This window comes from Triturus cristatus, chromosome 3_1, assembly GCF_964204655.1.
Source record: "Triturus cristatus chromosome 3_1, aTriCri1.1, whole genome shotgun sequence".
Taxonomy (NCBI): domain Eukaryota; kingdom Metazoa; phylum Chordata; class Amphibia; order Caudata; family Salamandridae; genus Triturus; species Triturus cristatus.
The window spans coordinates 344,341,069-344,353,477 of NC_140583.1; the positions used below are offsets into that span (position 1 = coordinate 344,341,069).

Consider the following 12,409-nt stretch of genomic DNA (forward strand, 5'->3'; position numbering starts at 1 on the left):
CTACCTACATAGGCTATAGTTTCTGACTGTCCTGTGGGCAGTCCTGATCCTTCTTCCTCGCTTTGTTCGAACTGGTCTACCGCTAATCTTTCTTCGTGTAAGCGGTTTATTTCTTTACGGATCTTTCGGCACATGGCTATTATACAATTTTGCTTATCATGTCTCCCTTCTGATATATTCTGGCTCCATCTGGTAAGAATTTGCATTGCTTCCGGGTCTACCCCCGGTCGGTCTTGATTTCTGATCACACAATTTATGAGGAAACGTAACAGTTCCCCCTGTATTTCCACTTTCTGGTATTCCATAGCTCTGTTAATACATTCAGAATCTCGCCCTGTTTGGACAAAATGGTATATATTATCTAGATGCATAGTCATTCCTGGTAACTTCCCTAAATACACCGCGGCTCGTCTGATACGTAATGATGCCAGGATCATTTCGTCCTCTTTGCCGGGCACAGGGTCATATCTACAATCTATAAGAAGTTCCTTAAGTGTACGGGCATTTATGAGTTTGGGGGTACGTGAATGTGCAGATTCTTGAAAAGTAAGTTTATTTATTCTGGGTGGCGTAGAAAAAATATTGGTAGCACCTCCCGTAGCCCCATCTGGGGTATCGGGCGTGAAAGGATTCGTTGAACGCGATACAGCAACTATAGGTGTGGACATAGCTATAGAAGTAGCTGTAGGAACAGATGAGGAAACAGATGTGCTTGCCGGAACTTGTGTCAGTATTTGATGCTGTAAGGATACAGATACAGGATCTTGGCGTTGAACCTCCCCGGCCGACGGTCTATGTGGGGCGGGGTTAGCATACTCGGGAGCTGCGTCATCTAAATATGAGGAAAGAAAAACATCTTCTGCGGTTCTAGGATGCCCCTTGGGATGTGCCTTTATTGGAAATAATGGGGGTGGCAAGTCTTTTGGTATCCCCGGAGTAGCCTTAGGTAATTCTTCGGCCAGAAGGGGATACATACCCTTCATAAGGGCATGTCTTTGTCTGTCTACTTGTTCTGATTTCACTCGTGTACCTTCTTCAATTAATAGATTTTCTCGGACTTCATTTGAATTTTCTTTACTCTTCTCTTCCTGTCTACGTGCTTTTTCTGTACGTCTATACGATTCTTTACGCCATAATTCAATGGCGTCTTTCTGTGATTGTCTAGCTTTCTTTTTCCATAATTCTTCCTCTACTTTCACGATGCACTCTGCATCCCAGGTCCCAGCTGTGGGCCACCTCTGACTTTCTGGTAATTCCTTAGTGTAGTCTACCCATAAATCAAGAAATAATATGGCGTCTAAGCCGTGTTTATGATACATGAAGTACCCTGGAGTGTCCCTAGGAGGAATAGGAACAGCTTCTTCGAGTACCCCTTTTCTAGTTGTGATCTGTCTTAATTTCGAAAAGAGCGGCATATTGAGAACTGATCTGATACTTGATCTTGAACAAACTTAATACAATAAACACGATAATGAACAGTCATTCATACCACAATATGCAGAACGTATTAACACATTTAACATTTAACTTTTAAATGAGCAAACAATGATGATGACGATCTAAGGAAAACTTAATCACTTAAACATAATACTCGACTTGAACTGAATTATTCTGAATTTATATACTTGATATACTAGATATACTGCTAAACAGTACAGATACACTGCTGAAACAGTGCAGACCGGATTTGTGTACCCAAACCCGTCTGGACCGGCACAACTTATGTGCACGCCAGAACGCCTCCCCAGTAATGGTACTCACCGGGTAGCTCGGAACGGAAGGCCTCGGAAACTGAACTGAACTTGAACCGGACTGGACTCGACTCGAACACCTCGGAAACCGGACTCGACTTGGGACTTCGGAAACTGGTGGGCCTCTGTATACCTCCGATCTTGCTCTCTCTGCTAGGCTCTGGTCGGGATACTTCGCACTTCTCACCGCCTCGTCTGGGTGTTGATCGCAGCCTCAGTCGCCCCCGCTTGACCGGAGGGAGATACAGGAAATCCTGCTGGTACGCGTTATTGTCCGTCCAGCTGTGGCAGGAGACCGGGCCTGCAACGCACCGCCGGCGCGTGAGATGAGAAAGTGTCCCTGTTCGGGCGCCATTCATGTGGTAAATAATTTAATTACCGGGACTTAATTTGATACAGAAACATAATAAAATAGCTCAGTAAATAAGAGGCAGAATCCGTGGTATTAGAGGTTCGGAATGGGCTTTATTCCAGTGGTCGATTATAATCGGTTGCTCCAGGTTCCATCACCACGAAGGTTCAGGAAGTGAAGTACATACGTTATTGACAATCAATTACTTTTATACAATAGGCATTACAGTGAGGCCAATGCAAGAGGCGTAACAATTGATAGCAAAGATAACATTTCACATGCGTAGCTGAAAAAGGCGTAATTGGGAGTAACAAGGAAAACGTCATTGGTTATGATGTCACATATGGGTGGACCTATGAAATAATTTCGCAATGTCAGCAGAAATACTTGGCAGAGATGCGCGCGCAGCAGCATGACGTGTGATTGACGTGCAGCTAGGGGGTGGAGGGGACTTGACATTTAGCTCTACATGTGGCGACAGAAGTCTGGAGGGTCAAGTCAACCTAATCCCAAATCATATCTAACATCCTATGTTTAAAGAACTATGTTATCCAAAAGAGAGGTCTCTTAGAGTAGAATCTTATTCTATACTGACTATACTGACTGTTAGTGCGTGTACAAGCGTCTAAGTGTCTACACTAGATGCGAGGGCAGGAATCTTCCGTAGTAACAGGGCTATGAATTACTTGCATGAAGACAGAGAAGCCGGGCCTTTGCTCGGTAGCTGGCAGAATGTTTACTTAAACTACTAGACAGGAATGCATTGGGCAGGGATCGGAGCAGATAATTTCGAAGGTGAAATACAGTTCTTGGCAGGCAGCAAGCTGATGTCAGGCATCGTGAGCCGCGCAGGGAATGAGACAAAGTTCATGGTCACAGATGCAGGCTCAGACTGGAGCTTCAGAGACAGAAAGCAAGAAAAGCTTGATGACAGAATCAGGGCCTACTTGCCTGGACTGTAAAAATGGCATAAGTGAACCATATAAAGGCGGTGGCCTTTTGTACTTAGGAATGGAATATCCGGCCCATTCATGGCGGATCTGAAAGAGGACATGTTAACGGTGGACGCACATGTATTTGCGTCTTCATAACTGGAACTGGAGGGAACATACATGTACTTGTGACATGCACATAGAACCGTTGGGGTCCAAGATAGGGGACATAACTGACCAGAAAAATCCATATTTGGCAAGAAAAATAAAGCCCCCGATGTATGTCAATGGTCCTGGTAGACCGGGACCAAGGTGCAATCTCAGGCCGACAGTGATGGAGCTTGTGACAGATTCACCAAGTGAATTGGTCCCGGTGAAAGACTGAAAGCCAAAAAGTTTGAAAAAGTTTCCAAGTTCCACTTCAGAAAGGGACATTGTCACTTTCTTAAAGGTATAAAGGTAGACTGTCGGACAATTTGCCTTCACCCTCCTGTTTTCTGAGCCCATTTTTGTTGGTTTTTAGCACTCAGTGCACTCTACCACTGCTAACTTGTGCTATAGTGCTTCATCTCTACCTTTCAAACATGATAATTTGGCTTTCACCCAATAGACACATTTAATTTACTTTTAAGACCCTAGTACCCAGGGCCTGTAAAATAAATGCTACTAGTGTGCCACCCACTTAAGTAGCCTTTTAAACATGTCTCAGGCCTGCGATTTACAGCCAGTGTGTGCAGTTTAAACTGTCATTTCGATCAGGCAAAATAAACCTTTTGCCCAGCCCAAACCTTTCTTTTTTAATACACATAGGTTACTACATAACTTTAATGCACTAAAACTCAAGCTTCAAAAGTCATTTAATTCCTGGTACCCTCTTTTTCTTTATTGGTGGGGTAGACTGGATACTATTAAAATGATGATTGTTCCTCTCATTCTTTTTTTACTTTCTATGTTACCATTCAAAATCCCCAATTACTATTTTAAACAACTTAATTCTCTATGTATTAAATTTTTGTGGAATAATAAGCCTTCTCGTAGTGCCTTATCTAAATTAATTAAACCAAAAAATTAAGGAGGTGTAAGATTTCCTAATTTTAAATTATATCATACCTATTTTTTACTTAGGCAATTCTACGCTCTAAATAGGCAGACTCACCGATGCCCAGATGGATTAATTTTGAGCGTTCCTTGCTACATGATTTCTCCTTTTCCGACATCTGTTCTAAGTCTAATTGTACCTTTATTTCTCATTATCCCATTTTAAAATACTCCCATCATTTGATACACTCATTGTTCACAGAAGGTTCCACCTTTCAACAAGAGTTCCTTACATCATTCATTTGGTATAATAAATTCATTCCATTCCGACAGAAATCATTATACTTCAAACATTGGAAAGAGAAGGGTATTTTTCATGTTTATCAACTTGTATCTCATAACTCTGTCATACCCTTTACTGCATTACAACAACATTATATCAATTGCTGTCGGTAAAACAAAGCCTAGGAGAACTTTGAGTCTTTTACTACTTCTCAAGCCATTTTGTCAAAGGTTCCCAAATTTTTAAGCCTTTCAGACGAGACCGTGTACCTCTTTTTTCACAGATGGCTTTTTCAAAGTTATAAATTTGCCACTAGTCGAGTTAACCATTGGTGAAAACCAGGGGGATGGATCAAGCCAGGCCGAGGCCAAGTACAATCGGTATATTGCCATTCCTATAAATACCAGGTGGTCTCCTGGTTTACCCTGGTTCTCCTGATTTGCCCCAAGGCATATCAGGGAAGGAGAAAAAAAAGTTCGCGATCTCCGACTTTAAGATGCTTAATATATCACAAGAAGCAAACATGTGGTTGAGATCCGCCTGATACACAGAGCATCTAAGGCAAAAAGTCCCTCTCCCTGTGCCCCATGTATAATACAGCGAGAAACAGGATTTATAATACTGGGCTTGAAGCCGTGCCGGGGTTAATTACCTTTGGGCTAACTCAATTGAGTGGAGGAAGGGGACTTTGGAAATATCAATTTCCTCTTTCCACTTCCTGGATCGCATTGCCAAATCGTCCGGCATTAATGAGTTAAAAAAATGATACACAATTCCGATAGATGGATGGTTTTTTCTCAGATTGTCTATAATAGAATTATTAATAAATCCTGTGCGACCGCCGCATTTTCTCTTTAAAAAATCACGTATTTGCAGGTACTTAATCTTTCCAATCTAATTAGAATCTTTCTTTAAGATGTTCGAAAGATGCTATAGCCGATAGATAGTATAGATCACCAAGTTTAAACAAACACTTGCTTTGCCACTTTTTAATTATTGGGTCTTTGAAAATTTCAGGTAGGTTTGGGTTGTTATAAATTGGTGTATAATGATTTAAGCGACCCAATCCTAACATTTTGCGGACCGATTTCTTGGTTTTGAACCCAGGAACCAGTGTCTTAAAGCGTACCTTCTTGTAATGGGAGTCATGTAGAAACCTCCAAGCCCATCCCCATGCATCTTCACCCATTATGAGTTCTATAGGTGTGGGTATATCTGTCAAAGAATTGACTAATGGCTTATCTAATAAAAGGGTGAGGTTGTGCAAAAGAGTGGTTGCCCAGTAATAAAGTCTTATATTTGGAAGTGCCAATACACCCATTTCCTTTGGTAAAGAAAGATTCTTATAAGCTCTTCTGGGTTTTTCATAACCCCATATTAATCAGGAGAACACATCTTCAATATTTTTCAGACAGATAGTACTAAACTCTAGTGGGATAGTGCTTATGATATATAGAAATTTGGGAAAAAAAAGCATTTTAATTATATTGCATCTGCCGATTATCGAAAGATGTAAATTGTGTAATCGAGCTAATTCGGGTTTAATTTTATCAATAATGGGTCAACATTACACTCAACTATCTTTTCAATATTGGCCGTAACGACCACACCCAAATACGTAGCCTTTTCTACTTGTCTAGTATCATTGCCTAGATTCATATTTTTGCTAATTATCTGGGTTTTCGATCTGTTAAGGGAATATCCAGATAAATTTCCAAAACAAGCGGCTTCTGCTTCAACCACAGCCATAGAAGCTTCCGAATTAGCAGTCACCAAAGCAATGTCGTCGGCATAGGCCAGTATTTTCGTTTCCCAGCCGCGTGACATATTAGGATTAATTGTCCGGTTGTCTTCCAGAATACGTAAAAATGGGTCTATATAGCGTGCAAACAGAAGAAGTGAGCTCGGGCAACCCTGACGAGTACCTCTAGTTAATTTGAAGGACTCGGTTAATACACCATTTAAAAATAATTTTGCAGTAGGTTGGTAATACAGCATCTTAAATGCTTGAATAAATCCTCGACCTATCCCTACCCTTAACAGGGTCTCCCATAAGAAAGGCCAGGAGACCCTGTCAAAGGCCTTTTTGGCATCAAGGAGGATAAGTGCCATGGGATCTTTAGATATATGGGCGGCATCAAACAATGAAATAGTCCTCCTAATATGATCTATGGCACCTCGTCCAGGTATAAATCCATGTTGCCTCAGAGATATTACTTTATGTATTACCCCTGCTAATCGAACCACGAATATTTTAGATTTTGCTGTCCGCATTTATCAGGGTGATAGGACGATAAGAGGCGGGGTCTAGCGCCGATTTATGTTTTTTCCAAAAAATAAGAATTTTAGCTTGCGACCATGATTCGGGTGGTCTTCCCCCCTTGAACACATGAGCGACTAACTGGAACATGATCTCTTTTAATTCCGTGGAAAAGGTTTTATAGAATTCCGTTGGAATTTTATGAAGCCCGGTAGCTTTGCCATTAGGAAGAATATTAATACATAGCAAGGCATCTATCCACTGAGGAGGTTCGTCAAGTTGAGCCTGGTCCTCTTGAGACAATTGCACCGCTATAATTTGGTTAAGATAAATAGTAATATCATCTAGATGAGACAAGTTCGTTTCATGATATAGATTTTGATAATAGGCAAGAAACTCTTTACGGATGCCCTCAGGGTCTGAGATTATTTTTTGCGTAGAATCTTTTGTCTTGCCCTAATTGCAAGGTGACGTCCGACCTGCTCGCTGCATTCGTATGCCTCCTTTTTCCAAGTTGCTAATCTATCTGCCACTCTTCTATCAATTATTGTTGCTCGTGCATCCGCTGGGTCCTCACCATCCCTAAGAGCAATAATAAAATTTTCTTCTGCTTCAGCCAATCGGTTTGCAATTTATCAAGCAATTGGCGCTTTTCTCTATTTAAGGAAAGCGAGAAACTCAGTGTCTCTCCTCTGATTGCTGCTTTTAGTGCACCCCAAACCACCTCTATCTTTGCGCTACCTAGATTTTCCTTAATGAATTGTGGGATCCAGTGCCTCATGTGTTTGATATACTCATTGTTTGGAAGCAGTGATCGTTCAAATGTCCGATTAACCGATTCTCTCTTGGTCGCTGTCACCCCTCTTAATTCCACCACTAATGGGTTATGGTCCGCCACTAAGCGTGGAGCCTTTTCTATTAAACACTCGTGAAGAATAGACTGGGATGCAAAAGCAGAATCTAATCTAACCAGCTTGTTATGCAGAAAAGAATAAAAGGAATAGCCAGGGTCAGTCGGGTGTTGTGCGTGCCAGATATCAGCAAGTGCTTGTTGACTACATAAAATCCTCAAAGGTCTAAAAACCTTTGGTTTTCACCCACTATAAACCCAGCTTTTATCTAGAGTTATACTCTTGCTTGCTGGCAAATTAATATTGAAGTCACCGCTAATAATTAAAGGGAGTGGCCACTCAGTCAGTTTATTATTCAGAAAGTTGAGAATTGCAGGGTCATCTAAGTTGCTGCAATATACGGTACATACAGTAAGTGAGTCTCCGTTTTCCCTTCGACATTCAGTAATGACCCACCTCCCATTTGAATCGTCAAATGTACATGTAAATTGAAGTGAGGGTTTCGCAGATAAAATAGTCACCCCCCCCGTATCCTAGCATTTTGTGTCGTAGCCCCTACAACTGTAAAGCCCAGTGAGTCTAAGAGGTGAATCTGAGTTCTTTCTATATGTGTTTCCTGTAGACACAGGATATCTGCTTTAAGTAGTCGAAGTGTTGCAGCCATATTTTGTCACTTCTTGAGATCGTTAAGGCCGCACACATTAATTGTTGCAATACGTAATTTACTCATTGTATATAGCTAGTTTTCTCCAAAACCAATACCAAAACCCACAAGTCTGAAAAAGAGAGAAGTAGTAAAAAACTAAGAAATAATTTGAGTCTACGCTCTTGGTGCCAACCCATTCCCCACCCCACCCTACCCAACACCTCCATGGATCCCCCCCGCCACCCACCACCAGCCTCTGAGGCTACCTGGTTCAGCAAGAACCAGGGTAAGGACATCTGAGCAAACAGGACCCCGTGCTCCCCTGCTCCACCCAGACCGACCCCTTCCCTAAGTTATCCATTTTGACGATGCAAAGTCAATTTGCAACTACTGACCTCACTTAAGTATCCCCAGTTGAGGCATTAAATCTCATGGCTTGAAGACCTTAATTTTTGGTTCTGTCATTTCTCGATTCTGTAATCTCTCGCAAATAAGCTTTAGCTTGAATTTCAGAGGTAAAGCTGCGTGTGACCCCGCTAAAAACTATCTTTAGGCATGACGGGTTCTGTAAATACACTGTTGCCCCAATTTGTTGAAAGGGGGCAAATAATTGCCTCAACCGCCACCTTCGCTCAACTGTAGCGTGTGCAAAATCAGGCCTGCTGAAGAAAGTAACGCCATTAAACTCCTTTTTACTAGTGGGCCTTGCTAAATCAAAGAGTATCTGGCGTAAAAGAAAGTTGCCAAAATATACTAGCATTGCACAAGGGTATTGTGTTGTAGTCTGATGACGTTTGGCTGGTGTTAATGGGAACCGGTGGGCTCGCTGTATCTCTTTTTCCCAGTCCCAGGATTGCAGCTCAGGAAATGTCCCTTTAAAAAGCGTGATCATGTAAGACCTAGGGTCGCTACCTTCCACACCTTCCGGAACCCCCAAAATGCGAAGATTATTATGACGCAGTCTGTTCTCCTACTCCTCGATCTTCAGCATTAAATCTTTCACTATGCCATCATGCTCATCTCCCTGTACTTTTAGGGAAGAGATGTCTTTTTCCAAATTCTCAGTGCGCACTTCAGACGACGACATTCTATCAGCTATTTCAGCACAGCTTCGCCCCACTTTCCTTATTGCACCCTGTAGTTTCTGAGTGGCATGTCAGTGTTTGCGGTTGTCTAGCTTTACCTCCTCTTGAAAGCTCTCTTGATTGAGTGTAAAAGTGTGGCAAGGGTAGGTTCCTCCTTATTTATAGAGGCTCCAGAATATCCACTCCCGTTGCCCAGGTTTCCTGTAGTTGAGGGGATTCCACCCGAGCGTACTGTTTGATCTGAGGGACCGACAGCAATTGATATATGTGTGTGTCTAACCCCTGGGTGAGAGAAGGGGGTTAAAATCCAAAAAATTGAGCATGATGAAAAACTGATGACTAAATATTAATTATCTCTCTTTTTTATTAGGATTATTTGTATAGTTGATATAAAACTAATAGTTTGTGGTGACTTAATACACATATGTATTGTACTTACAAACAGATTGAAAATTGATGTGTTACTTGCAACATTGTAATCATGCACTAAATAAACATGTTTATAACTTACCTCTATCCTACGCTTCCCAATACTCACAAATATTCAATGCCCTGCAACCATTTTTGTCGTCCAAATTTTCATCTGACACCATTCTATCTAAACCCTTTACACCCTTGACCCATTTAGCCACCGTAAATCCCAACTCCACTCCCAAAGCTTCTATTATATACAGGCTTCTGTCCACTCCCACATCTGATAGGCCAAAATCCACTGCTGAACTAGTTTGGGAACAAGACCTCTCTCTATCCCTTTCCACTAACAGATGGAATAAATTATGGGAAAAAACTTTCACTACCTCAAAATCTGCTAACATTACTCAATCTTTATTTTTCTCTACAACAGAGCGGTTTGCACTCCTGTACATATTCATAAGATTAATCCCTCTTCATCTTCCCTTTGTTGGTCTTGTCTCTCCTCGGATGACACATTGTTACATTTAATATTTTATTGTCCCAATGTTTTTAAATTTTGGAAATCCATTTGGCACATAGCTTCCAAGATATTTCATTGTAGTATACCATTATCAATTCAAAATGTATTTCTTGGATCTATGTCTACTGATTTTCCTGACATTACACCAAATTTGAAACTGTTTGACCTTTTCATTTCCCTTGCATTTAAAGTGATTTTAACTTGCTGGAAAGATAACTCCAAAGTTTGTACATTAACGTGGTGGAACATTATTTGTAATGAACATAGATTTTCTACTATCTCATCATCAACGTTATCTCAGAAAATCAAATCTGATTTATTTTGGATTCCCATTACTTCTTATTTATCTTCTCACCCTTCTATACCTTAGTTCTTTATCTCATCTTTCCCCTCTTTCCCTTTTCTTTTCTTTTTCTTGTTTTTTTCTTTTCTTTATTCCCTCTATTTCTCCCCTTTCTTGTACCTTATCTTTAAAACTTTTATTCTAGCTTTCACCTGTCTTAATATGTACCCTTACTCTTCTTATTCATTTCTTAACCATAAGATGATCTCCTTTCCCTTCTCCTTATTATCTCTGAATTAGATTGCTCTTTATTAGAATATTGTTTGATGTTATACACTATATTATTCTATTATTCTATTGTTTCATCTTATGCTTCATTGTAACTCTGGTACTTATATTATTACATCAATAAAAATTATTTAACAAAAAAGAAAATACACATATGTTACCCTAGGGTAGGCCCTAACCAGCCTATAGGATAGGGTGTAGTGTTTTTTAAAAGTTTAACATGTACTTATAACTTTTACCTGTCCTGTTAGTAAAAAACTCTTAGATCGTATTTACTACTGCAAGGAAAGAACATTGTGTTCACTTATTTCATTTAATAAGTGATAGCTTCCAACTGAGAGCAGGTGGGAATGTAGAGTTTGCGGTCTAAAGAGCTGTACTTTAAAAAGCCCTCTTTAATCGTAAAGTCGGATTACAAGTCACAGTTCTGAAAATGCCCCTTTTAGAAAGTTATCAAAAGTACGGGTGTTTAGGTGCTAAACTCCATAAATTCAATTTTTGAAAGAACCACATTTGCAATAAGATGGCCCTCGTGATTTATTTCAAAATCAATTTACTGTTTGAAAGTTATTTGTAGACATTTATCACATGTCTTGTTTTTCAACAATGATTAAACATACTCAAACAATAACATATACATGAAAAAGAAAAAAACAATATATTTGTGATAAAGACCAGTCTTTCAATATAACAACAAAACACCTGGCGGTTTACACATTTTACAATCAATCACACTACACATCCTGCGGGTGTAAGCTAGTGGGGGTGTGGTACTGCAGGATGAGGCTGTGATGCGGTATTTCCTAATTTCAAATGATTAGTTAGAAGATTATCTTCCCCCAACCAGCGGGGTCAACACATTTTGAACCCTTCGTAATTTCTCTGGTTCTCCTCAGGACCGGGACTGGGTTAATACTGTACAAATATGACATAAAACATGGTTTTAGAATTTTAGTCTAATCCCTATTATCTCCCCTATAAGATCGTGTATATTGGGAGCTGTACATTATTCTTAGATGAAGGTAAGTCGGCGGTGATTATGTTAAAAAAGTTTCAAATTTCAACTATTCAGTCTGTAATTGAGCCAATATCTGGAAGAAAATCTCGAATTTAGCTCTTTGTGTGTTGCAAACACGCGTACTGCTTTTCTACAAGACTTCTCTCAGTGAAAACAGTGGTGTGGTCTAATAATTACCCAGTTCAGAAAAGGCTTGCTCTGGCTTTATTGGTCGTCCGTATATTTCGGTTGATGGACGTTTTATTTTCAGAGACCGGCGTGTCTGTAACATTTAAAACAAAGGATGTTTCCTGATTGCCTTTGTAAGTGTTACAACGCTCAGATACACGCGTTAAAACCAAAAATGCACTTGCCTTTCATTAAGGATGGCTTGTTCCCTTTCCGCAGTGTAACTCACAGTGTTTTAAGGGGCAGCGCGTCCGAAAAATTGAAACAATGAATCATTGCTGGTAGTGTTCATGGATATTATTAAGACGAGCCGCGCGCATTCATGTTGCGGCGGGTTGTGTACTTGCCTTGTGGGTTCAGTCATGTCCGTGTCTCTTTCTTTCTCGGTTAATCAGTGGCATTTATGGAACGCAGAAGTGGAAGTGAGTCAGATAGATCATTCGGGCATTTCTAAACCACGGCACTTGGATTGACTTGACCCGTTGCATACTGGGTTCAGTAGTCAGTTTCTGAAGCAGAT

The 12,409-nt window shown here is 40.5% G+C and overlaps 1 protein-coding gene across 1 annotated transcript in view; it reads right to left on the reverse strand.

Annotated features, from left to right (window-relative positions):
* The window catches only part of LRRC49 (leucine rich repeat containing 49), an 862,677-nt gene that overhangs the window by 58,646 nt on the left and 791,622 nt on the right, over positions 1–12,409 (reverse strand). The window lies entirely within an intron of this gene.